Source organism: Coturnix japonica, chromosome 6 (genome assembly GCF_054131305.1).
Source record: "Coturnix japonica strain WE chromosome 6, WE-NBRP24, whole genome shotgun sequence".
Lineage (NCBI taxonomy): Eukaryota > Metazoa > Chordata > Aves > Galliformes > Phasianidae > Coturnix > Coturnix japonica.
The window spans coordinates 3,222,163-3,248,221 of record NC_140668.1 but is presented as its reverse complement, the minus strand read 5'-3'; positions in this window follow the sequence as shown (position 1 = coordinate 3,248,221).

Below are 26,059 nucleotides of genomic sequence, written 5' to 3'. Positions count from 1 at the left end.
GATGGTGTGGGGCAGATGTGGGTCAGATCTATGGGGCAGGATCTCCTGGGGGCTGATGTGGGTCAGACCTATGGGGCAGGAGCTGCTGTGGGGCAGATGTGGTTCAGATCTATGGGGCAGGAGCTTCTGTGGGGTTGATGTGGGTCAGATCTATAGGGCAGGAGCTGATGTGGGGCTGATGTGGGTCAGATCTATGGAGCAGGAGCTGCTGTGGGGCAGATCTATGGAGCAGGAGCTGCTGTGGGGCACATGTGAGTTAGATCTATGGGGTAGGAGATGGTGTGGGGCAGATGTGGGTCAGATCTATGGGGCAGGAGCTGCTGTGTGGCTGATGAGGGTCAGATCTATGGGGCATGGGCTGCTGTGGGTCAGATCTACGGGACTGGAGCTGCAGTGGAGCACATGTGGGTCAGATCTACGGGGTAGAAGCTGCTGTGGGGCTGATACGGTTAAGATCTATGGAGCGGGAGATGCTTTGGGGCTGATGAGGGTCAGATCTATGGGGCAGGAGCTGATGTGGGGCTGATGTTGGTCAGATCTATAGGGCAGGAGCTGCAGTGGGGCTGATGTGGGTCAGATCTATGGGGCAGGATCTCCTGTGGGGCTGATGTGGGTCAAATCAATGGGGCAGAGCTACTCTGGGGCACATGTGGGTCAGATCTATGGGTCAGGAGCTGCTGTGGGGCAGATGTGGGTCAGTTCTATGGGGCAAGAGATGCTGTGGTGCAGATGTGGGTCAGATCTATGGGGCAGGAGCTGCTGTGGGGCTGATAAGGTTAAGATCTATGGAGCGGGAGATGCTATGGGGCTGATGAGGGTCAGATCTATGGGGCAGGAGCTGATGTGGGGCTGATGTTGGTCAGATCTATAGGGCAGGAGCTGCAGTGGGGCTGATGTGGGTCAGATCTATGGGGCAGGATCTCCTGTGGGGCTGATGTGGGTCAAATCAATGGGGCAGAGCTGCTCTGGGGCACATGTGGGTCAGATCTATGGAGCAGGAGCTGCTGTGGGGCAGATTTGAATCAGATCTATAGGGCAGGAGCTGCTGTGGGTCAGATCTATGGGCAGGAGCTGCTGTGGGGCACATGTGAGTTAGACCAATGGGGCAGGAGATGATGTGGGGCAGATGTGGGTCAGATCTATGGGGCAAGAGCTGTTGTGGTGCAGATGTGGGTCAGATCTATGGGGTAGAAGCTGTTGTGGGGCTGATACGGTTAAGATCTATGGAGCGGGAGATGCTATGGGGCTGATGAGGGTCAGATCTATGGGGCAGGAGCTGATGTGGGGCTGATGTTGGTCAGATCTATAGGGCAGGAGCTGCAGTGGGGCTGATGTGAGTCAGATCTATGGGGCAGGATCTCCTGTGGGGCTGATGTGGGTCAAATCAATGGGGCAGAGCTGCTCTGGGGCTCATGTGGGTCAGATCTATGGAGCAGGAGCTGCTGTGGGGCAGATTTGAATCAGATCTATAGGGCAGGAGCTGCTGTGGGTCAGATCTATGGAGCAGGAGCTGCTGTGGGGCACATGTGAGTTAGATCTATGGGGCAGGAGATGGTGTGGGGCAGATGTGGGTCAGATCTATGGGGCAGGAGCTGCAGTGTGGCTGATGAGGGTCAGATCTATGGGGCATGGGCTGCTGTGGGTCAAATCTACGGGACTGGAGCTGCAGTGGAGCACATGTGGGTCAGATCTATGGGGTAGAAGCTGCTGTGGGGCTGATGGTGGTCATATCTATAAGGCAGGAGCTGCTGTGGGGCTGACGTGGGTCAGATCTATGAGGCAAGAGCTGCTGTGGGGCTGATGTGGGTCAGATCTATGGGGCAGGATCTCCTGTGGGGCTGATGTGGGTCAAATCAATGGGGCAGAGCTGCTCTGGGGCACATGTGGGTCAGATCTATGGAGCAGGAGCTGCTGTGGGGCAGATTTGAATCAGATCTATAGGGCAGGAGCTTCTGTGGGTCAGATCTATGGGCAGGAGCTGCTGTGGGGCACATGTGAGTTAGATCTATGGGGCAGGAGATGGTGTGGGGCAGATGTGGGTCAGATCTATGGGGCAGGATCTCCTGGGGGCTAATGTGGGTCAGATCTGTGGGGTAAAATCTGCTGTGGGGCAGATGTGGTTCAGATCTGTGGGGCAGGAGCTTCTGTAGGGTTGATGTGGGTCAGATCTATGGGTCAGGAGCTGCTGTGGGGCAGATGTGGGTCAGTTCTATGGGGCAAGAGCTGCTGTGGTGCAGATGTGGGTCAGATCTATGGGGCAGGAGCTGCTGTGGGGCTGATACGGTTAAGATCTATGGAGCGGGAGATGCTATGGGGCTGATGAGGGTCAGATCTATGGGGCAGGAGCTGATGTGGGGCTGATGTTGGTCAGATCTATAGGGCAGGAGCTGCAGTGGGGCTGATGTGGGTCAGATCTATGGGGCAGGATCTCCTGTGGGGCTGATGTGGGTCAAATCAATGGGGCAGAGCTGCTCTGGGGCACATGTGGGTAAGATCTATGGAGCAGGAGCTGCTGTGGGGCAGATTTGAATCAGATCTATAGGGCAGGAGCTGCTGTGGGTCAGATCTATGGAGCAGGAGCTGCTGTGGGGCACATGTGAGTTAGATCTATGGGGTAGGAGATGGTGTGGGGCAGATGTGGGTCAGATCTATGGGGCAGGAGCTGCTGTGTGGCTGATGAGGGTCAGATCTATGGGGCATGGGCTGCTGTGGGTCAGATCTACGGGACTGGAGCTGCAGTGGAGCACATGTGGGTCAGATCTATGGGGTAGAAGCTTCTGTGGGGCTGATACGGTTAAGATCTATGGAACGGGAGATGCTTTGGGGCTGATGAGGGTCAGATCTATGGGGCAGGAGCTGATGTGGGGCTGATGTTGGTCAGATCTATAGGGCAGGAGCTGCAGTGGGGCTGATGTGGGTCAAATCAATGGGGCAGAGCTGCTCTGGGGCACATGTGGGTCAGATCTATTTAGCAGGAGCTGCTGTGGGGCAGATTTGAATCAGATCTATAGGGCAGGAGCTGCTGTGGGTCAGATCTATGGGCAGGAGCTGCTGTGGGGCACATGTGAGTTAGATCTATGGGGCAGGAGATGGTGTGGGGCAGGTGTGGGTCAGATCTACGGGGCAGGATCTCCTGGGGGCTGATGTGGGTCAGATCTGTGGGGTAAAATCTGCTGTGGGGCAGATGTGGTTCAGATCTCTGGGGCATGAGCTTCTGTGGGGTTGATGTGGGTCAGATCTATGGGTCAGGAGCTGCTGTGGGGCAGATGTGGGTCAGTTCTATGGGGCAAGAGCTGCTGTGGTGCAGATGTGGGTCACATCTATGGGGCAGGTGCTGCTGTGGGGCTGATACGGTTAAGATCTATGGAGCGGGAGATGCTATGGGGCTGATGAGGGTCAGATCTATGGGGCAGGAGCTGATGTGGGGCTGATGTTGGTCAGATCTATAGGGCAGGAGCTGCAGTGGGGCTGATGAGGGTCAGATCTATGGGGCAGGATCTCCAGTGGGGCAGATGTGGGTCAAATCAATGGGGCAGAGCTGCTCTGGGGCGCATGTGGGTCAGATCTATGGAGCAGGAGATGCTGTGGGGCAGATTTGAATCAGATCTATAGGGTAGGAGCTTCTGTGGGTCAGATCTATGGGTCAGGAGCTGCTGTGGGGCAGATGTGGGTCAGTTCTATGGGGCAAGAGCTGCTGTGGTGCAGATGTGGGTCAGATCTATGGAGCAGGAGCTGCTGTGGGGTTGATGTGGGTCAGATCTATGGGTCAGGAGCTGCTGTGGGGCAGATTTGGGTCAGTTCTATGGGGCAAGAGCTGCTGTGGTGCAGATGTGGGTCAGATCTATGGGGCAGGAGCTGCTGTGGGGCTGATACGGTTAAGATCTATGGAGCGGGAGATGCTATGGGGCTGATGAGGGTCAGATCTATGGGGCAGGAGCTGATGTGGGGCTGATGTTGGTCAGATCTATAGCGCAGGAGCTGCAGTGGGGCTGATGTGGGTCAGATCTATGGGGCAGGATCTCCTGTGGGGCTGATGTGGGTCAAATCAATGGGGCAGAGCTGCTCTGGGGCACATGTGGGTCAGATCTATGGAGCAGGAGCTGCTGTGGGGCAGATTTGAATCAGATCTATAGGGCAGGAGCTGCTGTGGGTCAGATCTATGGAGCAGGAGCTGCTGTGGGGCACATGTGAGTTAGATCTATGGGGTAGGAGATGGTGTGGGGCAGATGTGGGTCAGATCTATGGGGCAGGAGCTGCAGTGTGGCTGATGAGGGTCAGATCTATGGGGCATGGGCTGCTGTGGGTCAGATCTACGGGACTGGAGCTGCAGTGGAGCACATGTGGGTCAGATCTATGGGGTAGAAGCTGCTGTGGGGCTGATACGGTTAAGATCTATGGAGCGGGAGATGCTTTGGGGCTGATGTTGGTCAGATCTATGGGGCAGGAGCTGATGTGGGGCTGATGTTGGTCAGATCTATAGGGCAGGAGCTGCAGTGGGGCTGATGTGGGTCAGATCTATGGGGCAGGATCTCCTGTGGGGCTGATGTGGGTCAAATCAATGGGGCAGAGCTACTCTGGGGCACATGTGGGTCAGATCTATGGGTCAGGAGCTGCTGTGTGGCTGATGAGGGTCAGATCTATGGGGCATGGGCTGCTGTGGGTCAGATCTACGGGACTGGAGCTACAGTGGAGCACATCTGGGTCAGATCTATGGGGTAGAAGCTGCTGTGGGGCTGATGGGGGTTATATCTATAAGGCAGGAGCTGCTGTGGGGCTGACGTGGGTCAGATCTATGAGGCAGGAGCTGCTGTGGGGCAGATTTGGGTCAGATCTATGGGGCAGGAGCTGCTGTGGGGCTGATGTGGGTCAGATCTATGGGGCAGAGCTGCTCTTGGGCACATGTGGGTCAGATCTATGGAGCAGGAGCTGCTGTGGGGCAGATTTGAATCAGATCTATAGGGCAGGAGCTGCTGTGGGTCAGATCTATGGAGCAGGAGCTGCTGTGGGGCACATGTGAGTTAGATCTATGGGGCAGGAGATGGTGTGGGGCAGATGTGGGTCAGATCTATGGGGCAGGATCTCTTGGGGGCTGATTTGGGTCAGATCTGTGGGGTAAAATCTGCTGTGGGGCAGATGTGGTTCAGATCTATGGGGCAGGAGCTTCTGTGGGGTTGATTTGGGTCAGATCTATGGGTCAGGAGCTGCTGTGGGGCAGATGTGGGTCAGTTCTATGGGGCAAGAGCTGCTGTGGTGCAGATGTGGGTCAGATCTATGGGGCAGGAGCTGCTGTGGGGCTGATACGGTTAAGATCTATGGAGCGGGAGATGCTATGGGGCTGATGAGGGTCAGATCTATGGGGCAGGAGCTGATGTGGGGCTGATGTTGGTCAGATCTATAGGGCAGGAGCTGCAGTGGGGCTGATGTGGGTCAGATCTATGGGGCAGGATCTCCTGTGGGGCTGATGTGGGTCAAATCAATGGGGCAGAGCTGCTCTGGGGCACATGTGGGTCAGATCTATGGAGCAGGAGCTGCTGTGGGGCAGATTTGAATCAGATCTATAGGGCAGGAGCTGCTGTGGGTCAGATCTATGGGCAGGAGCTGCTGTGGGGCACATGTGAGTTAGATCTATGGGGCAGGAGATGGTGTGGGGCAGATTTGGGTCAGATCTATGGGGCAGGAGCTGCTGTGTGGCTGATGAGGGTCAGATCGATGGGGCATGGGCTGCTGTGGGTCAGATCTACGGGACTGGAGCTGCAGTGGAGCACATGTGGATCAGATCTAAGGGGTAGAAGCTGCTGTGGGGCTGATGGGGGTCATATCTATAAGGCAGGAGCAGCTGTGGGGCTGACGTGGGTCAGATCTATGAGGCAGGAGCTGCTGTGGGGCAGATTTGGGTCAGATCTATGGGGCAGGAGCTGCTGTGGGGCTGATGTGGGTCAGATCTATGGGGCAGTGCTGCTCTGGGGCACATGTGGGTCAGATCTATGGGGCAGGAGATGCTGTGGGTCAGATCTATGGGGCAGGAGCTGCTGTAGGGAACATGTGGGTCAGGTCTATGTTGCAGGAGCTGCTGTGGGGCTGATGTGGGTCAGATCTATGGGGCAGGAGCTGCTGTGGGGAACATGTTGGTCAGATCTATGGGGAAGAGCTGCTGTTGGTCTGATCAATGGGGCAGGAGCAGCAGTGGGGCAGATTTGGGTAAGATCTATAAGGCAGGAGCGGCTGTGGGGCTGATGTGGGTCAGATCTATGGGGTAGGAGCTGCTGTGGGTCAGATCTATGGGGCAGGAACAGATGTGGGCCTGATGTTGGTCAGATTTATGGTGCAGGAGCTGCTGTGGGGCAGATGTAGGGCATATCTATGGGGCAGGAGCTGCTGTGAGGCTGATGGGTGTTAGATCTATGGGGAGGAGCTGCTGTGGTGCAGATGTGGGTCAGAGCTATGGGGCAGGAGCTGCTGTGGGGCAGAAGTGGGTAAGATCTATGGGGTAGGAGATGGTGTGTGGCAGATGTGGGTCAGATCTATGGTGTAGGAGCTGCTGTGGGGCTGATGTGGGTCAGATCTATGGGGCAGGATCACCTGTGGGGCTGATGTGGGTCAAATCAATGGGGCAGAGCTGCTCTGGGGCACATGTGGGTCAGATCTATGGAGCAGGAGCTGCTGTGGGGCAGATTTGAATCAGATCTATAGGGCAGGAGCTGCTGTGGGTCAGATCTATGGAGCAGGAGCTGCTGTGGGGCACATGTGAGTTAGATCTATGGGGCAGGAGATGGTATGGGGCAGATGTGGGTCAGATCTATTTCAAGAGCTGCTGTGTGGCTGATGAGGGTCAGATCTATGGGGCATGGTCTGCTGTGGGTCAGATCTACGGGACTGGAGCTGCAGTGGAGCACATGTGGGTCAGATCTATGGGGTAGAAGCTGCTGTGGGGCTGATACGGTTAAGATCTATGGAGCGGGAGATGCTATGGGGCTGATGAGGGTCAGATCTATGGGGCAGGAGCTGATGTGGGGCTGATGTTGGTCAGATCTATAGGGCAGGAGCTGCAGTGGGGCTGATGTGGGTCAGATCTATGGGGCAGGATCTCCTGTGGGGCTGATGTGGGTCAAATCAATGGGGCAGAGCTGCTCTGGGGCACATGTGGGGTCAGATCTATGGAGCAGGAGCTTCTTTGGGGCAGATTTGAATCAGATCTATAGGGCAGGAGCTGCTGTGGGTCAGATCTATGGGCAGGAGCTGCTGTGGGGCACATGTGAGTTAGATCTATGGGGCAGGAGATGGTGTGGGGCAGATGTGGGTCAGATCTATGGGGCAGGATCTCCTGGGGGCTGATGTGGGTCAGATCTGTGGGGTAAAATCTGCTGTGGGGCAGATGTGGTTCAGATCTATGGGGCAGGAGCTTCTGTGGGGTTGATGTGGGTCAGATCTATGGGTCAGGAGCTGCTGAGGGGCAGATGTGGGTCAGTTCTATGGGGCAAGAGCTGCTGTGGTGCAGATGTGGGTCAGATCTATGGGGCAGGAGCTGCTGTGGGGCTGATACGGTTAAGATCTATGGAGCGGGAGATGCTATGGGGCTGTTGAGGGTCAGATCTATGGGTCAGGAGCTGATGTGGGGCTGATGTTGGTCAGATCTATAGGGCAGGAGCTGCAGTGGGGCTGATGTGGGTCAGATCTATGGGGCAGGATCTCCTGTGGGGCTGATGTGGGTCAAATCAATGGGGCAGAGCTGCTCTGGGGCACATGTGTGTCAGATCTATGGAGCAGGAGCTGATGTGGGGCTGATGTTGGTCAGATCTATAGGGCAGGAGCTGCTGTGGGTCAGATCTATGGAGCAGGAGCTGCTGTGGGGCACATGTGAGTTAGATCTATGGGGCAGGAGATGGTGTGGGGCAGATGTGGGTCAGATCTGTGGGGCAGGAGCTGCTGTGTGGCTGATTAGTGTCAGATCTATGGGGCATGGGCTGCTGTGGGTCTGATCTACGGGACTGGAGCTGCAGTGGAGCACATGTGGGTCAGATCTATGGGGTAGAAGCTGCTGTGGGGCTGATACGGTTAAGATCTATGGAGCGGGAGATGCTATGGGGCTTATGAGGGTCAGATCTATGGGGCAGGAGCTGATGTGGGGCTGATGTTGGTCAGATCTTTAGGGCAGGAGCTGCAGTGGGGCTGATGTGGGGCAGATCTATGGGGCAGGATCTCCTGTGGGGCTGATGTGGGTCAAATCAATGGGGCAGAGCTGCTCTGGGGCACATGTGGGTCAGATCTATGGAGCAGGAGCTGCTGTGGGGCAGACTTGAATCAGATCTATAGGGCAGGAGCTGCTGTGGGTCAGATCTATGGGCAGGAGCTGCTGTGGGGCACATGTGAGTTAGATCTATGGGGCAGGAGATGGTGTGGGGCAGATTTGGGTCAGATGTATGGGTCAGGAGCTGCTGTGTGGCTGATGAGGGTCAGATCGATGGGGCATGGGCTGCTGTGGGTCAGATCTACGGGACTGGAGCTGCAGTGGAGCACATGTGGATCAGATCTATGGGGTAGAAGCTGCTGTGGGGCTGATGGGGGTCATATCTATAAGGCAGGAGCAGCTGTGGGGCTGATGTGGGTCAGATCTATGAGGCAGGAGCTGCTGTGGGGCAGATTTGGGTCAGATCTATGGGGCAGGAGCTGCTGTGGGGCTGATGTGGGTCAGATCTATGGGGCAGGAGCTGCTGTGGGTCTGATGTGGGTCAGATCTATGGGGCAGGAGATGCTGTGGGTCAGATCTATTGGGCAGGAGCTGCTGTAGGGAACATGTGGGTCAGGTCTATGTTGCAGGAGCTGCTGTGGGGCTGATGTGGGTCAGATCTATGGGGCAGGAGCTGCTGTGGGGAACATGTTGGTCAGATCTATGGGGAAGAGCTGCTGTTGGTCTGATCAATGGGGCAGGAGCAGCAGTGGGGCAGATTTGGGTAAGATCTATAAGGCAGGAGCGGCTGTGGGGCTGATGTGGGTCAGATCTATGGGGCAGGAGCTGCTGTGGGTCAGATCTATGGGGCAGGAACAGATGTGGGCTTGATGTTGGTCAGATTTATGGAGCAGGAGCTGCTGTGTTGCTGATGTGGGTCAGATCTATGGTGCAGGAGCTGCTGTGGGGCAGATGTAGGGCATATCTATGGGGCAGGAGCTGCTGTGAGGCTGATGGGTGTTAGATCTATGGGGCAGTGCTGCTCTGGGGCACATGTGGGTCAGAGCTATGGGGCAGGAGCTGCTGTGGGGCAGAAGTGGGTAAGATCTATGGGGTAGGAGATGGTGTGTGGCAGATGTTGGTCAGATCTATGGTGTAGGAGCTGCTGTGGGGCTGATGTGGGTCAGATCTATGGGGTAGGATCACCTGTGGGGCTGATGTGGGTCAAATCAATGGGGCAGAGCTGCTCTGGAACACATGTGGGTCAGATCTATGGAGCAGGAGCTGCTGTGGGGCAGATTTGAATCAGATCTATAGGGCAGGAGCTGCTGTGGGTCAGATCTATGGGGCAGGAGCTGCTGTGGGGCACATGTGAGTTAGATCTGTGGGGCAGGAGATGGTGTGGGGCAGATGTGGGTCAGATCTGTGGGGCAGGAGCTGCTGTGTGGCTGATGAGGGTCAGATCTATGGGGCATGGGCTGCTGTGGGTCAGATCTACGGGACTGGAGCTGCAGTGGAGCACATGTGGGTCAGATCTATGGGGTAGAAGCTGCTGTGGGGCTGATACGGTTAAGATCTATGGAGCGGGAGATGCTATGGGGCTTATGAGGGTCAGATCTATGGGGCAAGAGCTGATGTGGGGCTGATGTTGGTCAGATCTTTAGGGCAGGAGCTGCAGTGGGGCTGATGTGGGTCAGATCTATGGGGCAGGATCTCCTGTGGTGCTGATGTGGGTCAAATCAATGGGGCAGTGCTGCTCTGGGGCACATGTGGGTCAGATCTATGGAGCAGGAGGTGCTGTGGGGCAGATTTGAATCAGATCTATAGGGCAGGAGCTGCTGTGGGTCAGATCTATGGGCAGGAGCTGCTGTGGGGCACATGTGAGTTAGATCTATAAGGCAGGGGTGGTGTGGGGCAGATTTGGGTCAGATGTATGGGGCAGGAGCTGCTGTGTGGCTGATGAGGGTCAGATCTATGGGGCATGGGCTGCTGTGGGTCAGATCTACGGGACTGGAGCTGCAGTGGAGCACATGTGGGTCAGATCTATGGGGTAGAAGCTGCTGTGGGGCTGATGGGGGTCATATCTATAAGGCAGGAGCTGCTGTGGGTCTGACGTGGGTCAGATCTATGAGGCAGGAGCTTCTGTGGGGCAGATTTGGGTCAGATCTATGGGGCAGGAGCTGCTGTGGTGCTGATGTGGGTCAGATCTATGGGGCAGGAGATGCTGTGAGTCAGATCTATGGGGCAGGAGCTGCTGTAGGGAACATGTGGGTCAGGTCTATGGGGCAGGAGCTGCTGTGGGGCTGATGTGGGTCAGATCTATGGGGCAGGAGCTGCTGTGGGGAACATGTTGGTCAGATCTATGGGGAAGAGCTGCTGTTGGTCTGATCAATGGGGCAGGTGAAGCAGTGGGGCAGATTTGGGTAAGATCTATAAGGCAGGAGCGGCTGTGGGGCTGATGTGGGTCAGATCTATGGTGCAGGAGCTGCTGTGGGGCAGATGTAGGGCATATCTATGGGGCAGGAGCTGCTGTGAGTCTGATGGGTGTTAGATCTATGGGGAGGAGCTGCTGTGGTGCAGATGTGGGTCAGAGCTATGGGGCAGGAGCTGCTGTGGGGCAGACGTGGGTAAGATCTATGGGGTAGGAGATGGTGTGTGGCAGATGTGGGTCAGATCTATGGTGTAAGAGCTGCTGTGGGGCTGATGTGGGTCAGATCTATGGGGCAGGATCTCCTGTGGGGCTGATGTGGGTCAAATCAATGGGGCAGAGTTGCTCTGGGGCACATGTGGGTCAGATCTATGGAGCAGGAGCTGCTGTGGGGCAGATTTGAATCAGATCTATAGGGCAGGAGCTGCTGTGGGTCAGATCTATGGAGCAGGAGCTGCTGTGTGGCTGATGAGGGTCAGATCTATGGGGCATGGGCTGCTGTGGGTCAGATCTACGGGACTGGAGCTGCAGTGGAGCACATGTGTGTCAGATCTATGGGGTAGAAGCTGCTGTGGGGCTGATACGGTTAAGATCTATGGAGCGGGAGATGCTATGGGGCTGATGAGGGTCAGATCTATGGGGTAGAAGCTGCTGTGGGGCTGATACGGTTAAGATCTATGGAGCGGGAGATGCTATGGGGCTGATGAGGGTCAGATCTATGGGGCAGGAGCTGATGTGGTGCTGATGTTGGTCAGATCTATAGGGCAGGAGCTGCAGTGGGGCTGATGTGGGTCAGATCTATGGGGCAGGATCTCCTGTGGGGCTGATGTGGGTCAAATCAATGGGGCAGAGCTGCTCTGGGGCACATGTGGGTCAGATCTATGGAGCAGGAGCTGCTGTGGGGCAGATTTGAATCAGATCTATAGGGCAGGAGCTGCTGTGGGTCAGATCTATGGGCAGGAGCTGCTGTGGGGCACATGTGAGTTAGATCTATGGGGCAGGAGATGTTGTGGGGCAGATGTGGGTCAGATGTATGGGGCAGGATCTCCTGCGGGCTGATGTGGGTCAGATCTGTGGGGTAAAATCTGCTGTGGGGCAGATGTGGTTCAGATATATGGGGCAGGAGCTTCTGTGGGGTTGATGTGGGTCAGTTCTATAGGGCAGGAGCTGCTGTGGGGCTGATACGGTTAATATCTATGGAGCGGGAGATGCTATGGGGCTGATGAGGGTCAGATCTATGGGGCAGGATCTCCTGTGGGGCTGATTTGGGTCAAATCAATGGGGCAGAGCTGCTCTGGGGCACATGTGGGTCAGATCTATGGAGCAGGAGCTGCTGTGGGGCAGATTTGAATCAGATCTATAGGGCAGGAGCTGCTGTGGGTCAGATCTATGGGCAGGAGCTGCTGTGGGGCACATGTGAGTTAGATCTATGGGGCAGGAGATGGTGTGGGGCAGATTTGGGTCAGATGTATGGGTCAGGAGCTGCTGTGTGGCTGATGAGGGTTAGATCTATGGGGCATGGGCTGCTTTGGGTCAGATCTACGGGACTGGAGCTGCAGTGGAGCACATGTGGGTCAGATCTATGGGGTAGAAGATGCTGTGGGGCTGATGGGGGTCATATCTATAAGGCAGGAGCTGCTGTGGGGCTGACGTGGGTCAGATCTATGAGGCAGGAGCTGCTGTGGGGCTGATGTGGGAAAGATCTATGGGGCAGGAGATGCTGTGGGGCAGATGTGGGTCAGATCTATGGGGCAGGAGTTGCTGTGGGCCATATGTCGGTCCGATCTATTGGGCAGGAGCTGCTGTTGGGCGCATGTGAATCAGGTCTATGGGGCAGGAGCTGCTGTGGGTCAGATTGTCATGGTTTAATAATGTTGTAATTTTGCTATCAGTATTCTACATCATAACATCATATAAAGCATGGATAATTTTACTGAATCTGCAACTTACAGAAGAAGACTACATCTCCCAGAGAGCAACACGATGGGTCACGGGACCTGGACTCTATATTAACTCTGTCGCAGAACAGACTGACGTCTTTCGAGTTCTGGCGTTCAGGGCAGTGTGTGGGAGCCTTCAGCCGTTCGCCCAGATTCACAGTAGGCCTCGGTTACGGGACTCATTCTCTCTCCTATTTTGCTTGATTCATTAGCTCAATTTTCAATTATATTGTATTCTATTGTGTTATCCTGTATTTCGATATAGTATTTAGTAAATAAGTGTGCCTCCTTACATCGTTGCCGCTGTTTTCTTTTCTTAATTAACTTTTTCTTTTCGGCTGAGGGCCCTTCAGGGGCCCACGGCCCTTGTCACGGACGCAGGTGGATTTTTCGTTCAAACCGTGACAGATTTGGTAGCAGAGGATGGTTCCACTGTTGCAGCCACCCCCATAAGGCATTTGCCACCATCCATGAATCAGTATAAAGATGAAGCATTGGCCACCTCTCCCGTTCAGCCACATCTAAAGCCAGCTGAACAGCCTTTACCTCTGCAAATTGACTTGATTCTCCTTTACCTTCAGTGGCCTCTGCAACTTGTTGTGTGGGGCTCCATACAGCAGCTTTCCATCTGCGATGCTTCCCTACAATACGACATGATCCGTCTGTGAATAGGGCAAATTACTTTTCGTTTTCTGGTAGCTCATTGTATGGTGGTGCCTCTTTAGCACGTGATACCTCTTCTGTAGGTGGTGTTTCAATTTTTTTACTCTCAGGCCAGTCCATGATCACTTCTAGAATTCCAGGATGGCTGAGTTTTCCCATTCAAGCTCGTTGAGTAATTAATTAAATCCACTTACTCCAAGTGGCATCAGTAGCATGATGGGTGGAGGGAACCTGTCCATTAAACATCCAGTTTATTACTGGCAAGCGAGGTGCTAGAAGAAGCTGAACCTCTGTCCCAACTACTTCAGAAGCAGCCCGAACCCCCTCATACACGGCTAAGATCTCCTTCTTAGTCGGAGTGTAGCGCTCCTCAGACCCTTTATATGCTTGACTCCAAAATCCTAGCGGTCGGCCTCGGATCGTCACATCCTGCCCCGTCCGTACTGGCCCCAAGGCCACGGCACGGGCTATTTCTTGTTTTATCTGCTCAAAAGCCTGCTGCTGCTCAGGACCCCATGAGAAATTATTCTTCTTCTGTGTTACCTGATAGAGGGGGCTCACTATGTGGCTGTAGTTTGGGACATGCATTCTCCAAAAGCCCACTACTCCCAGAAAAGATTGGGTCTCTGTCTTGTCGGTGGGCGGAGACATAGCAGTGATTTTGTCAATCACATCTGCTGGGATGTGACGACGTCCATCTTGCCATTTTATACCTAAGAACTGGATTTCCTGGGCAGGCCCCTTCACCTTGCTGCGCTTAATGGCAAAACCAGCTTTCAAAAGAATTTGGATTATCTGTTTCCCTTTCTTGAAAACCTCTGCTGCTGTATGGCCCCACACTACAATATCATCAATATATTGCAAGTGCTCAGGAGCATCACCCTGTTCCAAAACAGCTTGGATCAATCCATGGCAAATTGTTGGGCTGTGCTTCCACCCTTGAGGTAAACGGTTCCAGGTGTACTGAATACCTCTCCAGGTAAAAGCAAACTGTGGCCTACATTTTGCAGCCAATGGGATGGAAAAGAAGGCATTAGCAATGTCAATGGTGGCATACCACCTAGCTTCTTTTGACTCCAGTTCATACTGGACTTCTAGCATGTCTGGTACAGCAGCACTTAATGGAGGTGTGACTTCATTCAGGCCATGGTAATCCACCGTCAGCCTCCATTCCCCACTGGTTTTACACACTGGCCATATGGGGCTGTTAAAATGTGAGTGAGTTTTGCTAATCACTCCCTGATTCTCTAATTGGCGAATTAGCTTGTGAATGGGGAGCAATGAGTCCCTATTGGTGCGGTACTGCCGTCTGTGAACCACTCTGGTGACAATTGGTACCTCTTGGTCTTTTACCTGGTGCAACCTCCCAGCACCCGCTGGGAGACCCGGCGTTCGCTGCGTTGCTTCCGTCCTCCGTTCGGGGGGTTCCGTGCGCCGGCGCCGGCGCGTGGAAAGGGGGTGTGCGGCTGGTGGCGCGCGGGTGTGTGCCAGGCCCCCTTTCGCCTGGTTTTTCACCATCCATCCATCCATCCATCCATCCATCCATCCATCCATCCATCCATCCATCCACCTTTCCGCTTCGTGGCAGCGCGGGGTAGACCTGGGCGACCATCCACCCGCTCGATCGGCGGGTGCAGTTTCCCATCCGTGCCGCGGGTAGACGTGTCGGCCGTAGCGGGGTTGACCTGTCGGCCGGTGCCGTTTCCCGTCCGTGCCGCGGGTACACGTGTCGGCCGTAGCCGTGCGTCACGCAGCTGTGTCAAGCGGTAAGGGTACGATGAACGGCCAGCCGCCCCCCGACCCGATCCGACACGACACGACCCGACCCGACCCGACCCGACCGCTTCCGCCGTTGACCCTCCCTCGCGCCCACCCGCATCCTCCCCTCCCCTCCCCTCCCCTCCCCTCCTCTCCCCTCCCTCTCCATCCCCTCCCCTCCCCTCCCCTCCCCTCTCCTCCCCTCCCCTCCCTTGTGGTGTTATTTAAATTTATTAAAATAGGTAGGGTAGACCTGGGGTCCGGCATTCGAGCTCGGGCGTCCTCGCGCACGACCGTCTCCGCCGTTCGTCCTCCCTCGGGCATGCTTGCTTCCTCCATTATTGTGGTGGGTTTTTTTTTTGTTTTTTGTTTTTTTTTAAATATTTTTCTTTCTTTTAAATTTTTTTTCCTTTTTTTCTCCTTTTTTCCCCATTTTTTCTTTTTTTTCCCTTTTTTCCCTTTTTTCCCCTTTTTAAATATTTTCTTCTTTCTTTTTTTTTAAAATTTTCTTTTCCCCATATTTCCTTATTATTTATTTAGTTATTCATGCAATTATTAATATCGCCCTTCCGCTTTCCCATCTTTTTATTACTTTTATTTTATTTTATTTTATTATTTTATTTTACCGCGACATTTTACGATCTATCTGTACTTTTTCACACCTTCTTCCCTTCTACTTTTTTTTGACTTCTGGCTTCCCTTCCCTTCCCTTCCCTTCCCTTCCCTTCCCTTCCCTTCCCTTCCCTTCCCTTCCCTTCCCTTCCCTTCCCTTCCCTTCCCTTCCCTTCCCTTCCCTTCCCTTCTCTTCTCTTTCTCCTCGTCACCCGTGCGTGAGTAGGCCCGGCACGGCCTCTGTCACGAAGAAGGGGGTCGCTTGCGTGGCCGGGGGGGGATGGGGGGGTCCGCGACGGGGTTGAGGGTATGCGGGTAGACCTGGCTGCCGGCCGGCGCCTGATCTTCCCGGCCCCGCGTCCGTCTTCCACCTTCCCCCCCCCCAGTCAACACCGCACGAGCGGGAACCCGACCCGTACCCGACGGCGGCCTGCCTCCGCCTGCCCCCACCCCGGCCCTCGCCCACAACCCGCCCTCTCCCGGACGCATCTCGCCCGACCGGCCCGCGACCGTGTTTTTTTATTTGTTTGTTTGTCTTTGTTTTTGTTTTTGTTTTTTTTTTGTTTGGTCGGTCACTCGCTCGGTTATTTTTGTTGTTTGGACCCGATTGGCCCGTTTGGTTTTCTTTTTTCTTTCCTTTTTCCACCGGGGTCCTTCTGACGGCTCGGCCCAATGGCGGCTCGACTCAGCGACCGGAGCCCGCCAAAACGCCTCGCCACCCCCCAGCCCCACCGCCACCACCGCCACCACTTCCTCCTCCCGCCGAAAATCCCACGTACCGTTCCACCTCATCTGCCGGCTGGGAGAGAGGCTAGGCGCGAACCCCGCAGGGGACGCGGCCGCCTCCCGCCGGCCCACCTCTCGCCGCTGCCGTCTTCCCGCCGCTCTTTCGCCATCCCTCGCCACGCGGCCTGCCCGCAGTCCGGATATCCGGCCCGAACGAACCCCGGTGGGCGGGGCCCGCGCACCTTCCTGCAGAGCCGGGGAGGCGGGTGGGGGGTCGGGGCGGCTTTTTCAAAATCTAAAAAAGGGGAAAGTAAAGAAGAACCCACGAGAAAAACAAACAAACAAACAAACAAACAAACAAACGGAAAATAATAAAACCGAGAGGGCGCGTGGGGGCACGGACAAACAATCGAACGGACCAAAGTACGAACGAACGGATGAACAAACAAACACGCAGACAAAAGGGCAAAACCGCGGTGGCGGTGGCGGGAAGGCCAGCTTCAAGCAAGGCCGAACCGAGAAGCCCGGGTGCGCCCCGACCCGGTGAACAGCCGCCGGCTCATACGTGCACCCTGGTCGTTCCGCGGCTGCGGCCGAGTGGCGTCTCCGTGGCGCCTCCGGTGCTCTGGCACGGTCAACACGGCTCGACACCTGGCCATCGCGGCTCGAGTGCGCCGGCACGGTCCAGCCTCTCCCGGCGGGCTCCGCTCGGCTCGGACGTTCCGCGGAAGTGGCCAAGTGTCGCTCTCGTGGCGGCTCCTCTGCACTAGCACTGTCTACCCGGCTCCGAGCGTCTCCGGAGGGTGGGGGGAGGATGGGGGGGGCACGGCGTCGGCGGCTAGGCATCGCTTCCCATGCGTCTCGACTAGGTCGGCACGGTCTACCCGGCTCCGAGCGGGCCGTGGTGCTCGGCGGCGGCTGCTAGAGGTCGCTGCCTATGCGGCTCGACAAGGTCGGCACGGTCTACCCGGCTCCGAGCGGGCCGTGGTGCTCGGCGGCGGCTGCTAGAGGTCGCTGCCTATGCGGCTCGACTAGGTCGGCACGGTCTACCGGGCTCAGGGCGGGCCGTGGTGCTCGGCAGCGGCTGCTAGAGGTCGCTGCCTATGTGGCTCGACTAGGTCGGCACGGTCTACCCGGCTCCGAGCGGGCCGTGGTGCTCGGCGGCGGATGCTAGATGTCGCTGCCTATGCGGCTCGACTAGGTCGTCACGGTCTACCCGGCTCCGAGCGGACCGTGGTGCTCGGCGGCGGCGGCTAGGGGTCGCTGCCCGTGCGGCTTGCGTGTAGCTGCCAGGTCTACCCGCTTTCGGCTAGGCTTTGCAGCCCTGTGAGATGGGGGGGCGCTAAAGCTTCGGAGCTTGCTGGGGGGTCGCTGTAGTTTCTTACCTACCGCTACGTTGACGTAGAGCGCCGCTTACCCTCGGCGCCGCTGCCGGTAGTCGGCGCCGTTCTTTTCCGAAGCCGTTTTTTCTTACGCCTTCCGTTTTCGTCTGCAGGAGCGAGCGCGTGCTCGTCTCCAGAGGCGGCAATGAGCGGGCGCAGGCGAGCGCGGTTGAGCGCCGGGCTGTGGATTTTTTCGGTTGCGGCTTCCCGCCGCTCTTTCGCCATCCCTCGCTACGCGGCCTGCCCGCAGTCCGGATTTCTGGCTCGAACAAACCCCGCTCAAGTGCGCCGGCACGGTCCAACCGCTCCCGGCGGGCACCGCTCGGCTCGGACGTTCCTCGGAATCAGCCAAATGTCGCTCCCGTGGCGTCTCCGCAGGCAAAAACGCATAGCCGGCGCCGCAAAGCTCGCGAGCCGCACCGAGCCGGGGAAACCGTGCCGTGGAGCAGCTGTGGGGCTGATGTGGGTGAGATCTATGGGGTAGGAGCTGCTGTGCGGCTGATGTGGGTCAGATCTATGGGCAGGAGCTGATGTAGGGAAGATTTGGGTCTGATCTATGGGTTAGGAACTGCTGTGGTTCAGATCTATGGGGCAGGAGCAGCTGTGGGGCACATGTGGGTCAGATCTATGGGTTAGGTGCTGCTTTGGGGAAAATGTGGGTCAGATCTATGGGACAGGAGCTGCTGTGGGTCAGATTTGGGTCAGATCTATGGGGCAGGAGCTGCTGTGGGTCAGATTTATGAGTCAGGAGCTGCTGTGTGGCTGATGTGGGTCAGATCTATGGGGCAGGAGCTGCTGTGGGGCATATGTGGGTCAGATCTATATGGCAGGAGCTGCTGTGGGGCACATGTGGGTCAGACCTATGGGGCAGAATCTGCAGAGGGGATGATGTAGGTCAGATCTATGGGGCAGGAGTTGCTGTGGGGCAGATGAGGGACAAATCTATGGTGCAAAATCTGCTGTTGGACTGATGTGGGTCAGATCTATGAGTTTGGAGCTGCTGTGGGGCACATGTGGGTCAGATCTATGGGCCAGGAGCTGCTGCGGGGCTGATTTGGGTCAGATCTATGGGGCAGGAGCTGCTGTGGGGCTGATGTGGGTCAGATCTATGGGGCAGGAGCTGCTGTGGGTCAGATCTATGGGGCAGGAACAGATGTGGGCCTGATGTTGGTCAGATTTATGGAGCAGGAGCTGCTGTGTTGCAGATGTGGGTCCGATCTATGGTGCAGGAGCTGCTGTGGGGCAGATGTAGGGCTTATCTATGGGGCAGGAGCTGCTGTGAGGCTGATGGGTATTAGATCTATGGGGAGGAGCTACTGTGGTGCAGATGTGGGTCAGAGCTATGGGGCAGGAGCTGCTGTGGGGCAGAAGTGGGTAAGATCTATGGGGTAGGAGATGTTGTGTGGCAGATGTGGGTCAGATCTATGGTGTAGGAGCTGCTGTGGGGCTGATGTGGGTCAGATCTATGGGGCAGGAGCTGCTGTGGTTAAGATCTATTTGGCAGGATCTGCTGTGGGGCAGATTTGGGTCAGATCTATGGGGCAGGAGCTGCTGTGTGGCAAATGTGGGTCAGATCTATGGGGCAGGAGCTGCAGTGGAGATGATGTACGTCAGATCTATGGGGCAGGAGCTGCTGTGGGGCTGCTGTGGGTTAGATCTATGGGGCAGGAGCTGCTGTGGGTCATATCTATTGGGCAGCAGCTGCTTTACATATGATGTGTGTCAGATCTATGGGGCCGGAGCTGCAGTGGGGCTGATGGGGGTCAGATCTATGGGGCAGGAGCTACTGTGGGGCTGATGGGGGTCAAATCAATGGGGCAGAGCTGCTCTTGGGAACATGTGGGTCAGATCTATGGGGCAGGAGCTGCTGTGGGGCTGATGTGGGTTAGATCTATGGGGCAGGAGCTGTTGTGGGACTGATGGGGGTCAGATCTATGGGGCAGGAGCTACTGTGGGGCTGATGTTGGTCTGATCTATGGGGCAGGAGCTGCTGCGGGGCTGATTTGGGTCAGATCTATGGGGCAGGAGCTGCTGTGGGGCTGATGTGGGTTAGATCTATGGGGCAGGAGCTGTTGTGGGGATGATGGGGGTCAGATCTATGGGGCAGGAGCTACTGTGGGGCTGATGGGGGTCAGATCTATGGGGCAGGAGCTGTTGTGGGGCTGATGGGGGTCAGATCTATGGGGCAGGAGCTACTGTGGGACTGATGGGGTTCAGATCTATGGGGCAGGAGCTGCTGTGCGACATATGTGGGTCAGATCTATGGGGCAGGATCTGCTGTGGGGCTGATGTGGGAAAGATCTATGGGGCAGGAGATGCTTTGGGGCAGATGTGGGTCAGATCTATGGGGCAGGAGCTGCTGTGGGGCTGATGTGGGTCAGATCCTTGGGGCTGAAGCTGCTGTGGGTCATATCTATTGGGCAGCAGCTGCTTTACATATGATGTGTGTCAGATCTATAGGGCAGGAGCTGCTGTGGGGCAGATGTGGGTTAGATCTATGGGGCAGGAGCTGTTGTGGGGCTGATGGGGTTCAGATCTATGGGGCAGGAGCTACTGTGCGGCTGATGGGGTTCAGATCTATGGGGCAGGAGCTGCTGTGCGACAGATGTGGGTCAGATCTATGGGGCAGGAGCTGCAGTGGAGATGATGTACGTCAGATCTATGAGGCAGGAGCTGCTGTGGGGCTGCTGTGGTTTAGATCTATGGGGCAGGAGCTGTTGTGGGTCATATCTATTGGGCAGCAGCTGCTTTATATATGATGTGTGTCAAATCTATGGGGCCGGAGCTGTTGTGGGGCTGATGGGGGTCAGATCTATGGGGCAGGAGCTGTTGTGGGGCTGATGGGGGTCAGATCTATAGGGCAGGATCTACTGTGGGGCTGATGTTGGTCTGATCTATGGGGCAGGAGCTGTTGTGGGGCTGATGGGGGTCAGATCTATGGGGCAGGAGCTACTGTGGGGCTGATGGGGGTCAGATCTATGGGGCAGGAGCTACTGTGGGGCTGATGTTGGTCTGAACTATGGGGCAGGAGCTGTTGTGGGGCTGATGGGGGTCAGACCTATGGGGCAGGAGCTGCAGAGGGGATGATGTAGGTCAGATCTATGGGGCAGGAGTTGCTGTGGGGCAGATGAGGGACATATCTATGGTGCGAAATCTGCTGTTGGACTGATGTGGGTCAGATCTATGAGTTTGGAGCTGCTGTGGGGCACATGTGGGTCAGATCTATGGGCCAGGAGCTGCTGCGGGGCAGAAGTGGGTAAGATCTATGGGGTAGGAGATGGTGTGTGGCAGATGTGGGTCAGATCTATGGGCCAGGAGCTGCTGTGGGTCAGATCTATGGGGCAGGAACAGATGTGGGCCTGATGTTGGTCAGATTTATGGAGCAGGAGCTTCTGGGGGCTGATGTGGGTCAGATCTATGGTGCAGGAGCTGCTGTGGGGCAGATATAGGGCATATCTACGGGGCAGGAGCTGCTGTGAGGCTGATGGGTGTTAGATATATGGGGAGGAGCTGCTGTGGTGCAGATGTGGGTCAGAGCTATGGTGTGGGAGCTGCTGTGGGGCTGCTGTGAGTTAGATCTATGGGGCAGGAGCTGTTGTGGGGCTGATGGGGGTCAGATCTATGGGGCAGGAGCTACTGTGGGGCTGATGTGGGTCAAATCAATGGGGCAGAGCTGCTCTTGGGAACATGTGGGTCAGATCTATGGGGCAGGAGCTGCTGTGGGGCTGATGTGGGTTAGATCTATGGGGCAGGAGCTGTTGTGGGGCTGATGGGGGTCAGATCTATGGGGCAGGAGCTGCTGTGGGGCAGATGTGGGTCAGACCTATGGGGCAGAAGCTGCAGAGGGGATGATGTACGTCAGATCTATGGGGCAGGAGTTGCTGTGGGGCAGATGAGGGACATATCTATGGTGCAAAATCTGCTGTTGGACTGATGTGGGTCAGATCTATGAGTTTGGAGCTGCTGTGGGGCACATGTGGGTCAGATCTATGGGCCAGGAGCTGCTGCGGGGCTGATTTGGGTCAGATCTATGGGGCAGGAGCTGCTGTGGGGCACATGTGGGTCAGATCTATGGTGTAGGAGCTGCTGTGGGGCTGATGTGGGTCAGATCTATGGGGCAGGAGCTGCTGTGGTTAAGATCTATTTGGCAGGATCTGCTGTGGGGCAGATTTGGGTCAGATCTATGGGGCAGGAGCTGCTGTGTGGCAAATGTGTGTCAGATCTATGGGGCAGGAGCTGCAGTGGAGATGATATACGTCAGATCTATGGGGCAGGAGCTGCTGTGGGGCTGCTGTGGGTTAGATCTATGGGGTAGGAGCTGTTGTGGGTCATATCTATTGGGCAGCAGCTGCTTTACATATGATGTGTGTCAGATCTATGGGGCCGGAGCTGCAGTGGGGCTGATGGGGGTCAGATCTATGGGGCAGGAGCAACTGTGGGGCTGATGGGGGTCAAATCAATGGGGCAGAGCTGCTCTTGGGAAAATGTGGGTCAGATCTATGGGGCAGGAGCTGCTGTGGGGCTGATGTGGGTCAGATCTATGGGGCAGGTGCTGCTGTGCGACATATTTCGGTCAGATCTATGGGGCAGGAGCTGCTGTGGGGCTGATGTGGGAAAGATCTATGGGGCAGGAGATGCTTTGGGGCAGATGTGGGTCAGATCTATGGGGCAGGAGTTGCTGTGGGGCTGATGTGGCTCAGATCCTTGGGGCTGAAGCTGCTGTGGGTCATATCTATTGGGCAGCAGCTCCTGTACATATGATGTGTGTCAGATCTATGGGGCAGTAGCTGCTGTGGTGCTGATGTGGGTTAGATCTATGGGGCAGGAGCTGCTGTGGGGCTGATGGGGGTCAGATCTATGGGGCAGGAGCTGCTGGGGGGGTGATGGGGGTCAGATCTATGGGGCAGGAGCTACTGTGGGGCTGATGGGGGTCAGATCTATGGGGCAGGAGCTACTGTGGGGCTGATGTTGGTCTGATCTATGGGGCAGGAGCTGCTGTGCGACAGATGTGGGTCAGATCTATGGGGCAGGTGCTGCTGTGCGACATATGTGGGTCAGATCTATGGGGCAGGATCTGCTGTGGGGCTGATGTGGGAAAGATCTATGGGGCAGGAGATGCTTTGGGGCAGATGTGGGTCAGATCTATGGGGCAGGAGTTGCTGTGGGGCTGATGTGGGTCAGATCCTTGGGGCTGAGGCTGCTGTGGGTCATATCTATTGGGCAGCAGCTGCTTTACATATGATGTGTGTCAGATCTATGGGGCAGGAGCTGCTGTGGGGCTGCTGTGGGTTAGATCTATGTGGCAGGAGCTGTTGTGGGGCTGATGGGGGTCAGATCTATGGGGCAGGAGCTACTGTGGGGCTGATGTTGGTCTGATCTATGGGGCAGGAGCTGCTGCGGGGCTGATGTGGGTCAGATCTATGGAGCAGGAGCTTCAGTGTGGCTGATGTGGGTTAGATCTATGGGGCAGGAGCTGTTGTGGGGCTGATGTAGGTCAGATCTATGGGGCAGGAGTTGCTGTGGGGCTGATGTGGGTCAGATCCTTGGGGCTGAAGCTGCTGTGGGTCATATCTATTGGGCAGCAGCTGCTTTACATATGATGTGTGTCAGAGCTATGGGGCAGGAGCTGCTGTGGGGGCAGAAGTGGGTAAGATCTATGGGGTAGGAGATGGTGTGTGGCAGATGTGTGTCAGATCTATGGTGTAGGAGCTGCTATGGGGCTGATGTGTGTCAGATCTATGAAGCAGGAGCTGCTGTGGGGCTGATGTGGGTTAGATCTATGGGGCAGGAGCTGTTGTGGGGCTGATGGTGGTCAGATCTATGGGGCAGGAGCTGTTGTGGGGCTGATGGGTGTCAGATCTATGGGGCAGGAGCTACTGTGGGGCTGATGTGGGTCAAATCAATGGGGCAGAGCTGCTCTTGGGAACATGTGGGTCAGATCTATGGGGCAGGAGCTGCTGTGGGGCTGATGTGGGTTAGATCTATGGGGCAGGAGCTGTTGTGGGGCTGATGGGGGTCAGATCTATGGGGCAGGAGCTACTGTGGGGCACATGTGGGTCAGACCTATGGGGCAGAATCTGCAGAGGGGATGATGTAGGTCAGATCTATGGGGCAGGAGTTGCTGTGGGGCAGATGAGGGACATATCTATGGTGCAAAATCTGCTGTTGGACAGATGTGGGTCAGATCTATGAGTTTGGAGCTGCTGTGGGGCACATGTGGGTCAGATCTATGGGCCAGGAGCTGCTGCGGGGCTGATTTGGGTCAGATCTATGGGGCAGGAGCTGCTGTGGGGCTGATGTGGGTCAGATCTATGGGGCAGGAGCTGCTGTGGGTCAGATCTATGGGGCAGGAACTGATGTTGGTCAGATTTATGGAGCAGGAGCTGCTGTGTTTCAGATGTGGGTCAGATCTATGGTGCAGGAGCTGCTGTGGGGCAGATATAGGGCATATCTATGGGGCAGGAGCTGCTGTGAGGCTGATGGGTGTTAGATCTATGGGGAGGAGCTGCTGTGGTGCAGATGTGGGTCAGAGCTATGGGGCAGGACCTGCTGTGGTTAATATCTATTTGGCAGGATCTGCTGTGGGGCAGATTTGGGTCAGATCTATGGGGCAGGAGCTGCTGTGTGGCAAATGTGGGTCAGATCTATGGGGCAGGAGCTGCAGTGGAGATGATGTACGTCAGATCTATGGGGCAGGAGCTGCTGTTGGGCTGCTGTGGGTTAGATCTATGGGGCAGGAGCTGTTGTGGGTCATATCTATTGGGCAGCAGCTGCTTTACATATGATGTGTGTCAGATCTATGGGGCCGGAGCTACTGTGGGGCTGATGGGGGTCAGATCTATGGGGCAGGAGCTACTGTGGGGGTGATGTGGGTCAAATCAATGGGGCAGAGCTGCTCTTGGGAACATGTGGGTCAGATCTATGGGGCAGGAGCTGCTGTGGGGCTGATGTGGGTCAGACCTATGGGGCAGGAGCTGCTCTTGGGAACATGTGGGTCAGATCTATGGGGCAGGAGCTGCTGTGGGGCTGATGTGGGTCAGGTCCTTGGGGCTGAAGCTGCTGTGGGTCATATCTATTGGGCAGCAGCTGCTTTACATATGATGTGTGTCAGATCTATGGGGCAGGAGCTGCTGTGGGCCTGATGTGGGTTAGATCTACGGGGCAGGAGCTGTTGTGGGGCTGATGGGGGTCAGATCTATGGGGCAGGAGCTACTGTGGGGCTGATGGGGGTCAGATCTATGGGGCAGGAGCTACTGTGGGGCTGATGTTGGTCTCATCTATGGGGCAGGAGCTGCTGTGCGACAGATGTGTGTCAGATCTATGGGGCAGGTGCTGCTGTGCGACATATGTGTGTCAGATCTATGGGGCAGGATCTGCTGTGGGGCTGATGTGGGAAAGATCTATGGAGCAGGAGATGCTTTGGGGCAGATGTGGGTCAGATCTATGGGGCAGAAGCTGCTGTGGGGCTGATGTGGGTCAGATCCTTGGGGCTGAAGCTGCTGTGGGTCATATCTAATGGGCAGCAGCTGCTTTACATATGATGTGTGTCAGATCTATGGGGCAGGAGCTGCTGTGGGGCTGATGTTGGTCTGATCTATGGGGCAGGAGCTGCTGCGGGGCTGATGGGGGTCAGATCTATGGGGCATGAGCTGCTGTGGGGCTGATGTGGGTCAGATCTATGGGGCAGGAGCTGTTGTGGGGCTGATGGGGGTCAGATCTATGGGGCAGGAGATGCTGTGGGTCAGATCTATGGGGCAGGAGCTGCTGTGGGGCAGATGTGGGTCAGATCTATGGGGCAGGAGCTGCTGTGTGTCAGATCTATGGGGCAGGAACAGATGTGGGCTTGATGTTGGTCAGATTTATGGAGCAGGATCTGCTGTGTTGCAGATGTGGGTCAGATCTATGGTGCAGGAGCTGCTGTGGGGCTGACGTGGGTCAGATCTATGGGGCAGGAGCTGCTGTGGTTAAGATCTATTTGGCAGGATCTGCTGTGCGACAGATTTGGGTCAGATCTATGGGGCAGGAGCTGCAGTGGAGATGATGTACGTCAGATCTATGGGGCAGGAGCTGCAGTGGAGATGATGTAGGTCAGATCTATGGGGCAGGAGCTGCTGTGGGGCTGCTGTGGGTTAGATCTATGGGGCAGGAGCTGTTGTGGGTCATATCTATTGGGCAGCAGCTGCTTTACATATGATGTGTGTCAGATCTATGGGGCCGGAGCTGCAGTGGGGCTGATGGGGGTCAGATCTATGGGGCAGGAGCTACTGTGGGTCTGAAGTGGGTCAAATCAATGGGGCAGAGCTGCTCTTGGGAACATGTGGGTCAGATCTATGGGGCAGGATCAGCTGTGGGGCTGATGTGGGTCAGATCTATGGGGCAGGAGCTA